Genomic DNA, 19,227 nt, shown 5'->3' with positions numbered 1-19,227 from the left:
GACCAAAAATGCGCAAGCTGCTCATCCAACAAGAATGCAGACGCTGGCCTCTCGGAGTTTTTTTTATAATGAACAGTTGCATTCTCAACTTCTGCTTTAAAAGCAGTAAAATTATCACCAAGTACAGATTAATCATCGAACTGTTTAGTAAGTCTAATGAGACTCCATCTTAAAAATAGTTTACTTATCTCCAGTTTGAGAGAATATATGAGAATGGTAATTGAAAATGTTGTTGGAAAAGACTTAAAAAATAAGAAAGAAGAACAAGACAGGGTGAAGAGTGACAATATGGAAGGATAGAGGAAGTGCAGTCTTTGCTCATACCAGAACAATAGCTACACTGCATATTCATGTGAGAATTGTGATAGAGCTATATGCCTGGAATGTTCCAGAAAAATGAGTGTTATGTGTGTTATGGAATAATTATCGAAAAGTATTTATGAAGTTGAAGCTTACTCCTAAAATTTCTTTATGTAGTTAATATAATTCTTAGAGTTCCATTATATGAATATTCATGAAAGTAATACATACTGGAATTGTTGCCTGTTAAGGGTTTTAATTGTACTGACAGATGAAAGTGCTGCTTCGCGTGAAAAGCAAGATTCGGTTTTCTTCATTACCGTATCTGTCAGATACATATTCCTATTAAGGGCTAGGCTTAAAAAATCGCTGAACACAAAGAAAGGTTAGAAAATTACTGCTGATATAGTCCTGCGCTCCGTTTGAGAAATCGATGTAAACAGGAAAATTTTGTTAGAACTCGCCCCCCCCCCATACCCCAATACACACACACACACACACACACACACACACACACATTCACACACACACACATACACACACACACACACAAACGCACCCTACGTTTCCTTCAGAACGATACCATATCGGTGGAATTAGAGAAATATTGTTACAATTGAAGGATAACCGTACACAAAAGGAACGACAACCACTAACATAAAACAAAGTCTGTGTGATCTTATGACACACAGGATATACACAAAAAACAATAAAAATAGGCATATAGGTTTAATAAAACGCACAAGTTCGGTAAATATTGATAGAAAAGTGAAAAGAATGAGAACCAAAGGCTTTCAGTTAAGAAAACTGAAATCTGATTTTGAGAACAATCAACAAAACTGCAGTTAATTACTAAAATCAGCGATGCAGGAACCTGCATTGCAGATAGCTAAACCGACTAACGTTTTCAGTCTTTCATCCATAATGAAGCTTAATCGAACTGACGACTGAAGATGCTCAACTCTTGTTAGAAGGCCACAGTACTATATGTCGTTAGACAATATGTTGTCACAGGGTACTGTAAGAAGTAACAAACATGCCTCCCATACAGCTATCAAGATTTGCTCAAAATCTATCTCTATATTAAAACACAAGTCCATGGTTACAGCAACAGTGTTTCAATTAAAATTTCCAGTCTACCTTTGTGGCAATCTGGCATATAAATTTTTGTCTAATCCTCTTTATTAGAACGTGTCATTATATAAAACCAACCTTAACAACAATATCCGTCATATAATTACAGTTTCATTCACATACAGCGATTTATCAGCAACCCTCTCAGCTATTTACTTTTATATTCCGCCTTAACATCAAGCTGCATATAAATCAGCTTCCAAGAGCCATTGCAGACCTGCTAGTTAACTGTACTACTGAAGAATAATAGGCTATTGGGGTTTAATTTTTAAAATACGAACATTAAATTTGTACTGAGATTACCGGTGTAAATACCATACACTTGAAAACTACTTTAGTAGGTCAGCCCTTCAAAATGCTGTTAGAGCTTACTCAGCTTCAATTTTGCATGAAATATTAATCATAGGTATTACTGTTTTGAAGTAAATTCCTCAATGCAGAGAGCCACAGCTGATATTTTATACAACACTAACACGTAATGATTCGCGATTCCAGCAGACACTCACTGAGTTCCAAGAAATTTGGAGGAAGTGAAATAACACACTGATTACTTACTGACTTGCCAATGTTTCGGCCTCGAAATCGTTATCAATACGTCCTATACATCAGGCCCAGACTGAATACTTCACCGAGAAAACGTGGAACGTCTAAGCACCCGGAAATTTTGTACTGCTTACAAAAGCTCCAACATTCCAGACATTTTGTTGAAATGTGGTACAGATTTCAGGAACATATTTGCAGTAATTTCACCCTTTAAAATTATTATACAATGCGTGAACAAGTATTCCATCATAGGTTATCACGTCAAATATAAAGGCTGGAAACTCAGAGCCACAGGATGCTAATCATTGAACTATACGAGACAAACGTAAATTAGTTACATACTGTGGCGTGCACACAGTGTATTCAACATGCAAACGTCACTACGAATATTCGGATTTAGGTTATGACATGTTCGATATGCTTGCCATCATTGGCGATGATGTGGTGCAGACGAATTCTGCATGATCTGCTGAAGTTTCGAAACATCGATGCTGTCAGAGAGCTCCTAAATTGCTGTTTACAGCTCAGCTATGATTTTGGGGTTTTCGCTGTACCCCTTATCCTTAATATAGCAGCACAAAAAGGAGTCGAATGTGTTCAGATCCGGGTAATATGATGGCCAATCGAAGACCATGCCAGTGACCCCTGCGTATCGTAGAGCCAGAATGCGGTCCCCAAAGTGCTCCTTCAGAACATCAAACACTCTCCTGCTTCGATGGGATTGAGTTTCTTGTCGAAATCAGAGTCAGTTTGAATGACGAGGATCAAACGAGCTCACAAAACCTTCACGTACCGTTCGGAAGTCACCATGGCATCAAGGAATGTTGCACCGATTATTCCGTGTCTTGCCGTTGCACACCATACGGTCACCCGTTGAGAGCGAAGAGACTTCTCGATCGCGAAATGCGGATTCTCAGTCGCCCTAATGCTCCAATATTCCTCATTGTCGAACCCATACAAATGAAAGTGGGCTTCGTCGCTGAACCAAACCGTACAAATTCCAATCATGCCCCGCGGCCAATCGTGCAGTATGAACGTCCTGAAGCAAATCGTCCAGATATTATGACGATTTTATTTCATACACTTCAATAATTGTCACGCTGTACAACGCTCCAAACTTCCACGTTATCGCTGTCGGATGTACTCGTGTTCCGTCGAAACTTTATGTCAAATCATGCAGCTGTTGGAGCAGTGTGGGACTAAGGAAGTTTATGATCGCTGATAAAATAAAATGATAAAAAGGAGACATGTATTTGGCTATTGGCATAGGAACTACACACTTATGATAGACTTTCTCGAAAAGCTTTGTACATAGATATTTAGGCTACTTTCTTTCAGATACATGTTTTCAAATATTAATAATTCCCACGCCAATTTTCTTCACGAATGAGCTTGATCTTATTTATTATCATTCTTTTTTTAGGAGAATTGTGTTACCAGCAGATACTTTAATTTGAAAATAAACTTTCCCGAATTTCACTGGTTTTTTATTTATTTTTTTCGTTACCGTAGTTTCATAATAGCAGGTCTATTTTAATCAATGAAGCCGTTGACCAGGCCGTCTATCTGACATCTTCAATCATACCCAAACTAATACTGCCAATTTTAGTTTAACATTGATAATACTGGGATCCCTGTCTCAAAGCTTGTTGATAACTGGATTAATTGTTTCCAAATGGTGCTAAGACTCCGAAACAGTTGCAAGAATTAAATATACATTGAAGAAAAGCGGTGTCACTTTGGAAAATATATTTCAAACAAGTTTGAACATGTTTCAGTGTCTTGTACGTAATGTGTTTCGAATTGCTCACAGCCTGTTATACAGCAGAAATACTCCTTAAGCTTTTCATTGCTGTCTTTGGAGTAGTAAACTATCTGGCTGTTACTGTCACATTTTAAGGTAACCATCTATTTACATTACGTCTAGTTTCTAGCAGCCATCTGGACTTCCTTGGCCGGCCGGTGTGGCCAAGCGGTTCTAGGCGCTTCAGTCTGGAACCACGCGACCGCTGCGGTCTCAGGTTCGAATTCTACCTCGGGCATGGATGTTCAAATGGTTCAAATGGCTCTGAGCACTATGCGACTTAACTTCTGAGGTCATCAGTCGCCTAGAACTTAGAACTAATTAAACCTAACTAACCTAAGGACATCACACATCCATGCCCGGGGCAGGATTCGAACCTGCGACCGTAGCGGTCACGCGGTTCCAGACTGAAGCGCCTTTAACCGCACGGCCACACAGGCCGGCGGCATGGATGTCTGTGATGTCCTTAGGTTAGTTAGGTTTAAGTAGTTCTACGTTCTAGGGGACTGATGTCCTCAGATGTCACAAAGTGCTCAGAGCCATTATTTTTTGGACTTACTTGGTGACAGTTTTGATATGAATGACCTACTTGACAATTTGGAGATGAGTTCTCTTTGGTCTCCTACTGATACGCTCTTGATGCAACGAGAGTAGTGTTCCCATGTAATAACAATTCATTGGAAGAAACAGTGTTCTTACAAGAAAACAGATCACTGTCAACCTTGTATATTCTCCTGCACCAAATAGATTTTTTAATGTAGCCCACTACAGTGGTGAAAAATCTGGCTATCGCAAACTATGTGAATTTAATAGTTTTGTAAAATAAAGATAACTGTGAATTTTCCTGGCAGATTCCAGCTGCATGTCGGTCATAGACTCAAACCTGGGACCAATTATGGAGGCCATTTATAAGCCATGTATCTGCAGTTTCTTTGTTTTAACGATTGCTAGTCCGAAAGCTATGCATGGGAACTTCTGTGAAGTTTACAGATGACGTTCTGTGGTGGGACCTGGGCCGCGCTTGGATAGTTCAGTCCGCAGAGAACTTGCCAGTGATAGGCAATAGTTCCAGGCCCGAGTAACCGTCCGGCACACAGTTACACTGTTCAAGGACCTTCCAAATCAGCATCCACTCCACTACACATTGAAACTTCATTCTGGTGAAAACAACTGTCATTTTATTTTCGAATGACTGTGCAATATGCGGAAAGTTATCCAAAATAAAAATACAGGTACCAGTGGTTCAAAAATGGTTAAAATGGTTCTGGGCACAATGGGACTTAACTTCTGAGGTCATCTGTCCCCTAGAACTCTGAACTACTTAAACCTAAGTAACCTAAGAACATCACACACATCCATGCCCGAGGCAGGATTCGAACCTGCGACCGTAGCGGTCGCGCGGTTCCAGACTGTAGCGCCTAGAACCGCTCCGCCACTCCGGCCGGCACCAGTGTTTCATTCGAAAGTCATGCGTGTTGTGATTCATGCCAAAGAAAACTGATATCGACTAATTAAAACTCGAGGACGTTGTTTTGAACTGAGGAAGCTGTTTGCAACTTTGTCCTGTGCACATTTACGTTGTGTTTACTTATCTCTCAAGGACTGATTTATAAGAGCGGCGAGGCCTATCTAGAGATAATGCTGACGTAACAAAGTTGCTTACCTTGCACACAGTACGTTTACGAAAGATTTACAGGTATGTGAAGATGTGCTACTTCAGAGAGCAAACTGGCAGGTGAGCAACTGTGAGCCTGGGATATACGCGAGCAGTCTCCAAATGTGGTAATAATATATCTTGATTCATTAGCGACCTTTTTAGCCACTCTTCATCTTCAGCCACTTTCACTAGTGCTCCTCGAGTATGAGACACACAATGGGTTAGTTGGCGCAGAGTTCAAGGGGCTAAACTCGGACTGAGGATATCAGAGATTGGACAAAATTAGGAAACAACCAAAAAATATGAAAGTACCAGGCCGGTGTAGGAAAACCGTTGGCATTCAAAACAGCTTCCTGTTGTCTCGGAGTGGATGAATACAGGTACTGTATAGTTTCCAAGGAATTTTATACCATGCTTCCTGGAAAATGTGGGCACGTTCAAGTAACGATCATGGAGGTGGACTGATTGCGGTCACGCAGCCTTCTCTCCAGGGTAGGCCACAAAGGTTAAACAATATTGAGTTGTGATGACTGTGATGGCCACAGGAGATGCGACAGTTCATTCTCGTGTATGCTCACAAAACCGGTCCTTGACGATGCGAGTTGTGTGAACAGTGATACTGCCGTTTTGGCACATGGCATCATCATTGTGGAACAAAAAATCTATCTAGGCATTGACCTGATGAACCAAGACAGTTACACAAGCATTTACAGTAATGAGACCTTGTAGAGCACCTACGGGGCCCCTTGAACACCACGAGATGGCTGTCCAAATCATAATCGACCACCACCATGTTCCGCTCCGGGCAGACAGCAGTCTGGACTGTATGCGTGGAATGGCGTACGCCAGAGATACGCTCGAGTGAAAGTTGGATACAATGTGGAATAAGACACATTCAACCGAATGACATTCTTTGATTACTCTATAGTCGAGATTTTGTTGTTTCGATACCACGTTTTCCTGTTACGGCCATTTTCAGTACTGACGTGTGGTTTTAGAATCTCATTTCGCCCATCAATTCTCAGCTTACGGAGCTCCCGTCGTTTTGTTTTCGTGCCAACAGTTCGAAGAGAGTTCGACACTATGCTAGTGGCATTTGTACATGTCCTCCTTTTCTTTTTAGTCACTGTCACTGATAACACATTTCAGCCCGCGTTGTGAATTAGCGACTGATATTTACCGGCTTTTCCTGTATGCCTTATAAATCTCCGGTAACGTGCCACTAGGAACACCAAACATTTTGGCTATTTCCGTTATGTGTGAGTCCAACATAAGAACTCCACAGGCTTGGCTAGCATCTGGTTTTGTACATTTACGTAAACGTGACTACTCAGGAGTTCACAATTAATTGCCTAACACAGGCTTCATCGAACCAGCAGCCTTAGGTTTTTTCCCTACCGGTCTACATCTACATCTACATACATACTCCGCAATCCACCATACGGTGCGTGGCAGAGGGTACCACAATTATCATCTTCTCTCCCTGTTCCACTCCCAAACAGAACGAGGGAAAATAAATGCCTATATGCCTCTGTACGAGCCCTAATCTCTCTTATCTTATCTTTGTGGTCTTTCCGCGAAATGTAAGTTGGCGGCAGTAAAACTGTACTGCAGACAGCCGCAAATGCTGGTTCTCCAAATTTCCTCAGTAGCGATTTACGAAAAGAACGCCTCCTTTCCTCTAGAGACTCCCACCCGAGTTCCTGAAGCAGTTCCGTTACACTCGCGTGATGATGAAACCTACCAGTAACAAATCTAGCAGTTCCACTCTTGAACGGCACGCGGGAAAAACAAAAAACTAAATCTTTCTGTTCCAGCTCTGATTTCTCTTTTTTTATTACAATGGGTGTTTCACAATGATTATCTCTCCCTACGTAGAGGGCAACCAACACAATATTTTCGAATTAGGAGGAGAAAGTTGATGACTCAATTTTCGCGAAACATGTCTTTGTCCTAACGACTGCCACTTCAGCTCGCGTATTATATCCGTTACATTGTATCCCTTACTTCGCGATGGTACAAAAATTAGCTGCCCGTCTTTCAACTTTTTCGGTAACCTGCGTAAATCTTGTCTGCCAATCCCACACCGCGCAGCAATGGTATAGAACAGGACGGACAAGTGTAGCTAGGCAGTTTCCTTAGTAGACTTGTTGCAACTTTCAAGTGTTGTGCCAATAAATCGTAGTCTAAGCTTTGACCACATTATCTGTCTGAGTCTTCCAGTTTAATTATTCGGAATTGTAGTCCCTAAATATTTTGTTGAATTCAGCGCCTTTAGATTTTTGTGATTTATCGTGTGAGCGAAATTTAGCGGATTTCTTTCATTACTCGTCTGGCTGACTTCAAGCTTTTCGTTTCTTAATCAACTGCCACTTTTCGCACCATATTCATATGTCGTGTAAATGATCTTGCAGTGGGTTTTGATCATCTGCTGATTTTACAAGACGGTAAACGACAGAGTCATTACGTTCAAGCCTCTTATAGTCCACCCTTGTACTTTTGGGATATACATATTTCCATCAAACGTACCTTAGTAATTCTCCGTTATCTATCTGAATATTGTACTAAGGTTCCTTTTAGTCAGATCGGGACATTGCGAAATCTAGGTACATAAACCGAAGAAAGGCATATCAAATACGAATCCCATGAATCATTCCTTAGTTTCACTCAACCATATCCTTAACAAATTATCTTCTCTTTCTCCCAGCTGAGCACTGCGCATAGCCGCGCGAAGTGGCCGCGCGGTTAGAGGCGTCAAGTTACAGATTGCGCGGCCTCTCCCGCCAGAGGTTCGAATCCTCCCTCGGGCATGGGTGTGTGTATTGTTCTTAGTATAAGTTGATTTAAGTAGTGTGTTAGTCTAGGGACCGATAACCTCAGTAGTTTGATCACTTAGGAATCCACACACATTTGAACATTGCTCCTAATTTTTCTGAAGATGATGTACGCGGTAATAGTTCCTATTCAGCAATACAAGGCCGTAGTGTTCTGATGATCTTGTTAGCCGAAGTTGTTTTCAGTTCACTTTATTCGGTCGTGCTTCAGAAAGAACTGTTTACAAATGTTTCTTGAACTCGGCTGTTAAGAAGAAAACAAACACAACTTTCGGTTAACGTTACACCTCTGCAGTAGAAATTTCATGTTTAATTCCAACGCAAGTAGCGAAGAGCTGTCTTCACAACGAATGGTAAACTACGCATCCTTACGTTCCTCTGACGCTTTGTGAATGGTTACAATCCCTTACGAAAGGTACGCTCGCCGTTATTTGATAAAGTCGTACAAATCTGAGATTTTACTTTAAGAATAAGGAAGCAAGTACGGAAAATGGAATCGATGAGACCAAACATTTCCTATTCTTCTGCGTATAGTGTGAGATTTATAGTGCATTTTTCATAGCGCCTTCTAACTGTGTTATTAATTTCTTTCATACACGCAAAGGGAATTTTCTTATGTATACATATTACATATAAATAAGTGAGAATTTTGTTTTATTTTTAGAATATTTAGAAGACTTTTCATATTGTAAATGCTCGGCTAAGAGCTTAATATTCGGTGCTTGTTTCTTAACAGAAGCAGCGAGCAAAAAATCCTAACTTTTTTTCCTTTATTTTGGTAGTCCAATACAAGTCAATATCTGTCATGTGTGACTGCATTTTTTAAGGTTAAATAACATAACAGTGTAATGATTTATCACTACAACGCAACAACAATAAACAGCAGCGGAAGGAACTCCGACACTAACAACTTGGGTGTGTAAGCGAACGGCGTAAAAAAGGCATGACATGCAGCTCTGTTAGAACTTTTTCTGCGCCAGCATAGGAGCTGATAGCCGGCGCCTAATTACATTCGAAAGCGATAATGGGTACTCGTATAACATTATTTCTGTTGTTTTATTTATATTTGTAGCAGTCTGCTTGTTCTTTGCACCTATAATAACTCCTTACGGCTATATGCATCATGACCTACTACTGTCTCCTTAGTCCTTTTTACCACTCTTTCCATAATTTTACCTGAACTATCGCAACAAGAAATGGAACAGAATTCGTTTACACTCAATCGAAAGGAATGGCACAGTGGTTACTCCACTGGACTCACAAGCGAGGAGACGGCGTTTCAGATCCTCTTTGGGGCATCCACATTTAGGCTTTCCTATGTTTCCCTAGATCAGTTACGAAGAATGCCAGTAGGGCTATTTTGAAAATGCTTAGTGAATATATACCCTTATGTTGCTACAAATCTGAGCCTGTGCTCCGTCCCGAAAGACCTTTCGGTCTCCCCTTCTTGCAAGTTATTGCATGAATCATATTGTCTGCTGATTCCTTGGACACAATTCTCATAACAGGATAGCTCGTTCAAAATGGCTCTGAGCACTATGGGACTTAACAGCTATGGTCATCAGTCCCCTAGAACTTAGAACTACTTAAACCTAACTAACCTAAGGGCATCACACAACACCCAGTTATCACGAGGCATAGAAAATCCCTGGCCCCGCCGGGAATCGAACCCTGGAACCCGGGCGCGCAGGATAGCTCGTATTTCTTGCTTGCGTACAGAGATGATATACGAAAACATCTCTCTACTGTATCATCTATACTGTTAACAGACCTGCTCTTTACCGTCTGTTGATGAAACTGGAGATAATACTTTTACCTCGTTGTTGTAGTGGTCTTCAGTCCAGAGACTGGTAAGATGCAGCTCTCCATGCTCCTCGATCCTGTGCAGCTTTTACCTCAACAATTAAGAATGAAATGCCTGTATCTCACGAGTGCAGAAACAGACCATGAACGAATTATCATCTCCTCTTCTGCAACTGGTTGCGGACACACGCACTAAGATCGCCACATCGTTAATTTCGGAAATTAGATTGTAAAACTGAAATGTGTCATAAGACAATATGTCTCTTAGATATTGACATGGTCTCAATATAGTCCACTACGGTTGGACTGAAATAATGAAACAGCGCGAAAAATGCACACTTTTAACACTAATGCAGGTGTTAACCAAGCCTGTAGGTGACGTTGCTGTATTTGGTCACGAACGGCACCTATGCAATTTCATCAATAAGTTACAAGTGCCAGTCGTGCTCAAAACAGAATTCTTTCTATTAGTGAGCGCGTTGTGTCGAAGATAGGTGACCTCGAACGTTGGCAAATTGGTGGTGCTGTTATGACGGTGCTACCTAACAAAGGTAGCCGAAGCGTTTGGTCGTTCAAGACGCACCGTATCGGAGATTTATACCACGTACTGGAAAACTGAGATATCATCATTCGCAAATTACAACGCCAACTGAAGTCTACGATGAGTGATCGTGAGAAACGGTCCCTGTAGAGTATAGTGAAGAAAAGTAAGCGGACGACAGCTGCAGAAGTCTCTGCGGAAACGAATGTTGCACTCATGAATCCTGTCAGCACCAAGAGGGTTACATCAACAGGGAACCGCAGGTCGAGAAGGAATTCAAAGCTGTGAGAACGGGGTGTGAGTCGTGCTTGGGTAGCTCAGTTGATAGAGCACTTGCCCGCGAAAGGCAAAGGTCCCGATTTCGAATCTCGGTCCGGCACACAGTTTTAATCTGCCAGGAAGTTTGATTATTTCACTATTTTGACTGATCAGGTCTATGCCGTGGTACAGTGTTTATTTCCCAATGGTGACGCTGTGTTCCGAGACGACACGGCTCAGTTCACACAGCTCGCCCCTCGCATGTCCAGAACTGATTTTCTGAGCACGGTGGGAATTTGTCGCATATCCCCTGGCCACCCCGGTCCCTATACCTCAATATCACTGAAGCTTTGTGGTCTAGTTTGGAGAGAACGGTGTGCAATCGCTCTCCATCAGCGTCACCGTTTCCTGAACTTGCCTCTATTTTGCAGGAACAATGGTACAAAATTCCGTTGAAAACCATACATGACCATTGTTAACTATTTCCCTTGTCAACAGTTTTCCTACACTGTATTAGTCATGTAATGTGTAATGCTTTTGATGATTGCTTATTACTGTGCACCCTTGTTTGTTTCTTACAAAGTTGTATTTCTTAGGCGATAAACAAATATATTATTTGTTAATATACAATTTAGGATAGTTGAACTATCAAACTAATTTACTTGAATTGTAATTACATACTTTATTCACTGGACTGTATGTATAACAATATTATACTTACAATCTGGTTCAAAATGGTTCAAATGGCTCTGAGCACTATGCGACTTGACGTCTGAGGTCATCAGTCGCCTAGTACGTAGAACTAATTAAACCTAACTAACCTAAGGACATCACACACATCCATGCCCGAGGCAGGATTCGAACCTGCGACCTTAGCGGTCGCTGGGCTCCATACTGTAGCGCCTAGAACCGCACGGCCACTCCGGCCGGCACTTACAATCTACTCAATAAAGGACGATTTTACAACTGCAGTAAAGTAGTCTCCTTCGATTACGATATTCGTGCTTTATAGTGTTCCACAATGTGTTTCGGTCCAGTTGGGTCAATCATCATGTGTAATTAGCTTCTTGCATTACTTCTTGAACGAGATGAACCATATAACCATATTTTACCTATAGAAATATATGCTGGGTTTGAACTAATATTGTGAGGTATAGCCTTCAGCATTAAACTATTACGATATATAATATCGAAGAAGGTATATTTCCACTACATAATCTCGTTCATTGGAAAGGTAATTGGTATGAGAAGTTGACTGCACATGTTGAGCGCAAATCCTATATACAGAAATAAAACAAATATCTATGCATGAAGGCGATGTTTATTATACTATCAGAGAGTTTGTTATTGTAGTATTTCTTCCTTATGGAGAAGTATATGTAAGCTGCAAATTAAAAAAGAAAAAATTGCACAACACCTTTACTATCTTCACATGTCGTCCAGAACGATGCAATTCATCATACGAAGTTCAAAAGTTTTGCGACGGCAGAAAAATGAAATTTTTGTCAGTGTTCCAAGAGAAGAAAATCCGATCCGTGGCGCGAAAGCGTCTTCCGCTAAATGTCATTTTCTGAAAGGCCATTCCGGCCCTGTTAGGCGGAGGAGCGACGCCATAATGGGATGACGTCGCCAAGTTTGGCGGTAATGATGACGGATGCTCGGATTTCGCAAAGTCGGATTACCTTTATTGCCACACTAATTGAGGAGAATTATTATTTGCGCGTGCCTGGGGGAAGAACTTAAGAGCGCTGCTGCTTGAGGGCTTACGGCTGCAGTTGTTCCTCGTGTTAAGGATTCCTCCTTAATGTCGTTACCCGCAGCCGTGTTGTTAGCTTTGAGGACGTTGAACCGTGTCTTCACCGCGTCTTCAGTAGACGTATGACGAGAGTGGAGACAAATTTTTATGGGTCTGTTTCTTATAGGAAGGTCTGCTACTAATCATACAGCGATATAAAAACTCGCGGAGTTATTAACTTTTGATGAAAAAAATGGTTCAAATGGCTCTGAGCACTATGTGACTTAACTTCTGACGTCATCAGCCCCCTAGAACTTAGAACTACTTAAACCTAACTAACCTAAGGACATCACACACATCCATGCCCGAGGCAGGGTTTGAACCTGCGACCGTAGCGGTCGCGCGGCTCCAGACTGTAGCGTCTAGAACCGCTCGGTCACTACGGCCGGCTTTTGATGAAACAGAATTGAAATATGATATTAAGTGAGCTGCGATCCAGACCTTTATCTGATACGCATAAGCGGCAGATTATGGATTTAGTCTCATCACTTTCTCAGGGAATAAAATTTGTTACGGCTATTAAGAATTCTGGGACAGATTTTCAACTAAATGCATATGAAATTTTGTAGATATCTAAAATATTGAAGAATGTTGTTCATGCGTCGCCTGTGTGAAGTAAATTTGTAATCAAGTCACGTACGTGTCACACTGAATTTAGGTGTTTGTAGCTTCTGTTCAGTTAAAAGTTGGACTGATCGCCAATTGCGACCGTACTGATTTATTCTGATAACTAACCTCGCTATCTAGTTCCTACGTTATGTTGAATGAAGCATCTGCTGGGATATCAAGAAATGCTGGCTTGCGGAACATCTTTTGCATTAATTGAGTTGAAATTGATATAGAAAACATTAACCGACTGAGCTCGAAGGCCATCTATACGGCCGGAGTACTGATGGTACCCGGCCAACAGTCAGCATAGCTATAATGTGGAGGAGATGTAAGAGTAACCGACTGTCTGGGAGCAGAGTAGAAAAATATAATTAAATTGTTAATTAACAGTTCTGTATGATCTACTGTACTGTAAACCACTCAGCGCCCAGCCGGATTTCTTTCGATTGTATTTAAATGATTTAAAGATAGCGACAGACTCAAATGGCGAAACACATGTGTCGAGCTGGGAGAATGTACACTTACAATCTGCGGTTTGTAATCGTTAGAATTCTTTTATTGAAGTGACTGTATTGTTCTGTACGCTGCGTGGAAGCTTATTTCCAGTTAATTTATGATTTAGAAAGCTTACGAAGAAGTGACAGTTTAGTTACTCTCATGAAAATTTGAATAGTCAGTGGAAGTTAAGAACTTTTGCAGTCGCTATAGCTGCGATTCCTCTCCACCCAGATTACGAAATTAGATAACTGGAGAATTATTGTCCGTTTGTTAACTAAAATAGCGATTACTAAGAGATTTAGGTAGGATCACTGTCGTATGACGTTTTCTTGTATCGATGACAACATATGAATGTATTCAAGTTCGGCTAGGCCTTTCGGTAGACCGAGATGAATCAAAAAATGGCTCAAATGGCTCTGAGCACTGGGGGACTTAACATCTCAGGTCATCAGTCCCCTAGAACTTGGAACTACTTAAACCTAACTAACCTAAGGACATCACACACATCTATGCCCGAGGCAGGATTCGAACCTGCGACCGTAGCAGTCGCGCGGTTCCAGACTGAAGCGCCTAGAACCTCTCGGCCATAACGGCCGGCCGAGATGAATAATCAAAGGTTAACAACAGTCATTTGACACACCATTTGCCACGAATTATAGGTGTTTCTACAGCTGGTCTAAATCTAAATCCATATGAGCATTCCGCAGTTCACAGTTAAGAGCTCGGCAGAGGGTTCATCGAACCAGCTTCGGACTATTTTTCTATGTTTCCACTCTTGAACCGCGTACGGGTATAACGACATTTAAATCTTCTCCTGTGAGCTCTGATTTGTCTTATTTTATTTCGATGGTCATTTGTCGCTATGTAAGAGGACGTCAGGAAAATACTTTCGCAATGGGTGCAGAAAGTTGGTGACTGATATTTCATGAAAAAATATCGCTGCAAAAATAACACCTTTGTTTTAATCATTGACACCCGAGGTCGCTGATCACACCTTTCGCACTTTCTCGTGTATCTTACAATAATACAGAAGGAGCTGCCGTTCTTCGATGTCCTCTCTCAGTCGTATCTGGTACGGATCATGTATTGCACAACAGTACTCCAACGTAGCAGGCAATTTAGTAGACATGTTGCATCTTGTCACAGTAAAACTCAGTCTTTCGAACGTCTTCCCCATGACACTATTGTAGTCGTACTACCCACTATTTTAAGCTCCCCCGGTTAGCCGTGCGATCTAACGAACTGCTTTCCGAACGGGAAGGCACACCGGTCCCCAGCACGAATCCGCCCGGCTGAGTAGTGTCGAGGTCCAGTGTGTTGGCCAGCCTGGTGGTTTTTTAAGGCGGTTTTCCATCTGTCTCGGCGAATGCGGGCTGGTTTCCCTTATTCCACCTCAGTTACACTATGTCGGCGATTGCTGTGCAGACACCGTCTCCACGTACGCGTGCACCATAATCACTCTTCCACGCAAACATTTGGGGCGGTGAAGAGCATCGGGGCAGCCGCCTGGCAAGTCACTCAGCAAAGAAGCGCCGCCTTCGCAACTGGCCATGGCCTCGCCATCATAGCCTGGGGGGAGTCCTGACGCAGCATCGCCGGGCGCCGTCCTAGCTGCCGACGCCAGCTGCACCGTCCAGAGCTCTCGAGGAGAGCCGTGCCTGCCTCATGTAGAACTGAAGGTATATTGAAGCTATATTGTTAAATTGTACACAGCGTTTCCACAGATTCCCCACCACCTACTACAGCACTACACGCGTTTTACCCACTATAGACGTGGCACTACAAAGTGGTCGGTACATTATCAACGTGATCGTTCATGTTTAAGTTGTTTGTAATTACAGTCCCTAGGTATTTAATTCAATTGACAGCTGTTAACATTTATGTGATCTTTCGTGTAACTGAAACTGACGGTTTCCTTTCCGCCGTCGTGTGGATGAGGTCCCATAGAGCCAATTGCCAATTTCTCCACGATACAGGTATCTTTCGCAATTCCTTTTTCTATTCGTTTTGATCCTTTGATTACTTAATTAGGCGGTGAACGACAAACATCCTCTGCGAACCATTTATGAGGGCTGTTCAGATTGCATCGTAAATGGTTTAGATTAGGAGCAGTAGAGAACCTATAACAATTCCTTGGGGAGTGAGAGACATCACTTCTGTTCTATTCGAAGACTTTGCGTCACTTACTACAAAATGTGATATTTCTGACTGGTAATCACGAATCCAGTCAGGCAACTAAAGCGTTACACCATGAGCACGTAATCTGATTTCAAGCCGCTAGTGAGGAATGCTGTAAAAAGCTTTCTGGAAATCTATAAATATATTTAATCAATTGGACATATTCTGTCGTCGGAACTCATTCAAACGGCTGGTTAAATCCGCAGGACAGAACAGGTAGTTGCAATTGTGGAAAGGGGCCAAAAATGAAAGGCTGTCAGTTACACTCGAACACATATAACTTTATTTAGTAGCCCAAACATTACTGCGCAAATTTCCGAGCATAACTATCGACTGAAAATGTCACACAATCTTATGGCTTAAGGGCACAACCTCTTTAATTTTTGAAACGGCTTAAGGCCCATGATTTAAAACACAACTACTATAAATATTCAAAAGGCAGAAATCGCAAGTTTTATACTTAAATAATATTTCAAATGAGGCTGAAGGCCCAAACAATCTAAGACTTGACAAGTAAGGAATTTTAATTTTAAAACGGCTGAACGCCCATGGTTTAAAACACAACTACAATATTTTTCAAAGGTAGGAGGCCGAAAGCTTTATCCTTAAATAATTTTAAAAAAAAGGAGGCTGAAGGCCCAAACAATCTACGACTTAACAATAAAGAGTTTTACTTTTAAAGCGACTGAATGCCCATGATTGAAAAAACACAACTACAATAAATTTTCAAAAGGCCAAAGGCCCAAAGCTTTATCCCAAAATATTTTAAATGAGGCTGAAGTCCAAAACAATCTAAGGCTTAACAAGTAAGGAATTTTAATTTTAAAATGGCTGAAAGCCCATGATAGGAAAAACACAACTACAATTATTTTTCAAAAGGCAGAATGCCTAAAGGCTTATCCCAAAAAAAAATATTTAAAATGAGCTGAAGGCCCAAACAATGCAATACTTAACAAGTATGGAACTTTCATTTTTTAAACAGCTGAAGGCTCATTATTTAAAACAGAACTAAAAGCATACAAATTCAAACCATCGGCTATGAGCCATTAAAATACACAATCAAACACCAATAAGCAAAGACAGTACAGCCAGCGGCGCTCAGAAGTTTCCGAGGGTCGGTCTGCACTTGAAATATTAATGTTCGCTTAGGGGAGACAGGTATTCGGCGAAACTACACTCCTGGAAATTGAAATAAGAACACCGTGAATTCATTGTCCCAGGAAGGGGAAACTTTATTGACACATTCCTGGGGTCAGATACATCACATGATCACACTGACAGAACCACAGGCACATAGACACAGGCAACAGAGCATGCACAATGTCGGCACTAGTACAGTGTATATCCACCTTTCGCAGCAATGCAGGCTGCTATTCTCCCATGGAGACGATCGTAGAGATGCTGGATGTAGTCCTGTGGAACGGCTTGCCATGCCATTTCCACCTGGCGCCTCAGTTGGACCAGCGTTCGTGCTGGACGTGCAGACCGCGTGAGACGACGCTTCATCCAGTCCCAAATATGCTCAATGGGGGACAGATCCGGAGATCTTGCTGGCCAGGGTATTGACTTACACCTTCTAGAGCACGTTGGGTGGCACGGGATACATGCGGATGTGCATTGTCCTGTTGGAACAGCAAGTTCCCTTGCCGGTCTAGGAATGGTAGAACGATGTGTTCGATGACGGTTTGGATGTACCGTGCACTATTCAGTGTCCCCTCGACGATCACCAGTGGTGTACGGCCAGTGTAGGAGATCGCTCCCCACACCATGATGCCGGGTGTTGGCCCTGTGTGCCTCGGTCGTATGCAGTCCTGATTGTGGCGCTCACCTGCACGGCGCCAAACACGCATACGACCATCATTGGCACCAAGGCAGAAGCGACTCTCATCGCTGAAGACGACACGTCTCCATTCGTCCCTCCATTCACGCCTGTCGCGACACCACTGGAGGCGGGCTGCACGATGTTGGGGCGTGAGCGGAAGACGGCCTAACGGTGTGCGGGACCGTAGCCCAGCTTCATGGAGACGGTTGCGAATGGTCCTCGCCGATACCCCAGGAGCAACAGTGTCCCTAATTTGCTGGGAAGTGGCGGTGCGGTCCCCTACGGCACTGCGTAGGATCCTACGGTCTTGGCGTGCATCCGTGCGTCGCTGCGGTCCGGTCCCAGGTCGACGGGCACGTGCACCTTCCGCCGACCACTGGCGACAACATCGATGTACTGTGGAGACCTCACGCCCCACGTGTTGAGCAATTCGGCGGTACGTCCACCCGGCCTCCCGCATGCCCACTATACGCCCTCGCTCAAAGTCCGTCAACTGCACATACGGGTCACGTCCACGCTGTCGCGGCATGCTACCAGTGTTAAAGACTGCGATGGAGCTCCGTATGCCACGGCAAACTGGCTGACACTGACGGCGGCGGTGCACAAATGCTGCGCAGCTAGCGCCATTCGACGGCCAACACCGCGGTTCCTGGTGTGTCCGCTGTGCCGTGCGTGTGATCATTGCTTGTACAGCCTTCTCGCAGTGTCCGGAGCAAGTATGGTGGGTCTGACACACCGGTGTCAATGTGTTCTTTTTTCCATTTCCAGGAGTGTATATCCGATCCGCCGGCAACCCAACCAAGAGACAGTCAACGGACCCAACGACAAGACGACTTGCTTTCCACCCGACCAGTACACAACGAACTCCAAAGCCAAAACGTAAAAGGCGTAGCCGCCCACAACCAAGTATGCATAAGCTGTCAAAACTACACCCACTTATTGGACAGCGACAACACGGTGAGGAAAGGATACTGCCTGAATTTTACGTCAGCAGCCATGGCAGGTAACCGGAACGCTAACGGCCACAAGGCAGAAAATTCCGCTGGTGCACTTGGACTTCAAATAACCAAAATACAGTTAAACACCACCGGATGGTGGCCAAACCTTTGTCAACTCGAACACACGCTGTTGCTCACGGGAATACCCCCAACAGCCAACCATGAAAACCAACGACACAATGTGAACAGACTAGCTTCGGTAATTAAATTAAAACTCAACTTTGATGTCCTGGGTCGGTGAGCCACAAACCTCGTAGCAATCGGAACAGCTCCCACACACTCCGATGCTGCGTAGAGACCGGCAGCGGGCTCGGCCCACTGCGCCGAGGGGGGATTTCCTGGCTGATCCACACCAACCGACCGACTGCCACTCATCAGCAAGGAGACAGCAGGTAGCAACTGTGCAATAACAAGGACGATTCACAAGTAGGCACACGCAGGCAACCCATAAGC

This window comes from Schistocerca nitens, chromosome 6, assembly GCF_023898315.1.
Source record: "Schistocerca nitens isolate TAMUIC-IGC-003100 chromosome 6, iqSchNite1.1, whole genome shotgun sequence".
Lineage (NCBI taxonomy): Eukaryota > Metazoa > Arthropoda > Insecta > Orthoptera > Acrididae > Schistocerca > Schistocerca nitens.
This window is presented reverse-complemented; position numbering follows the sequence as displayed.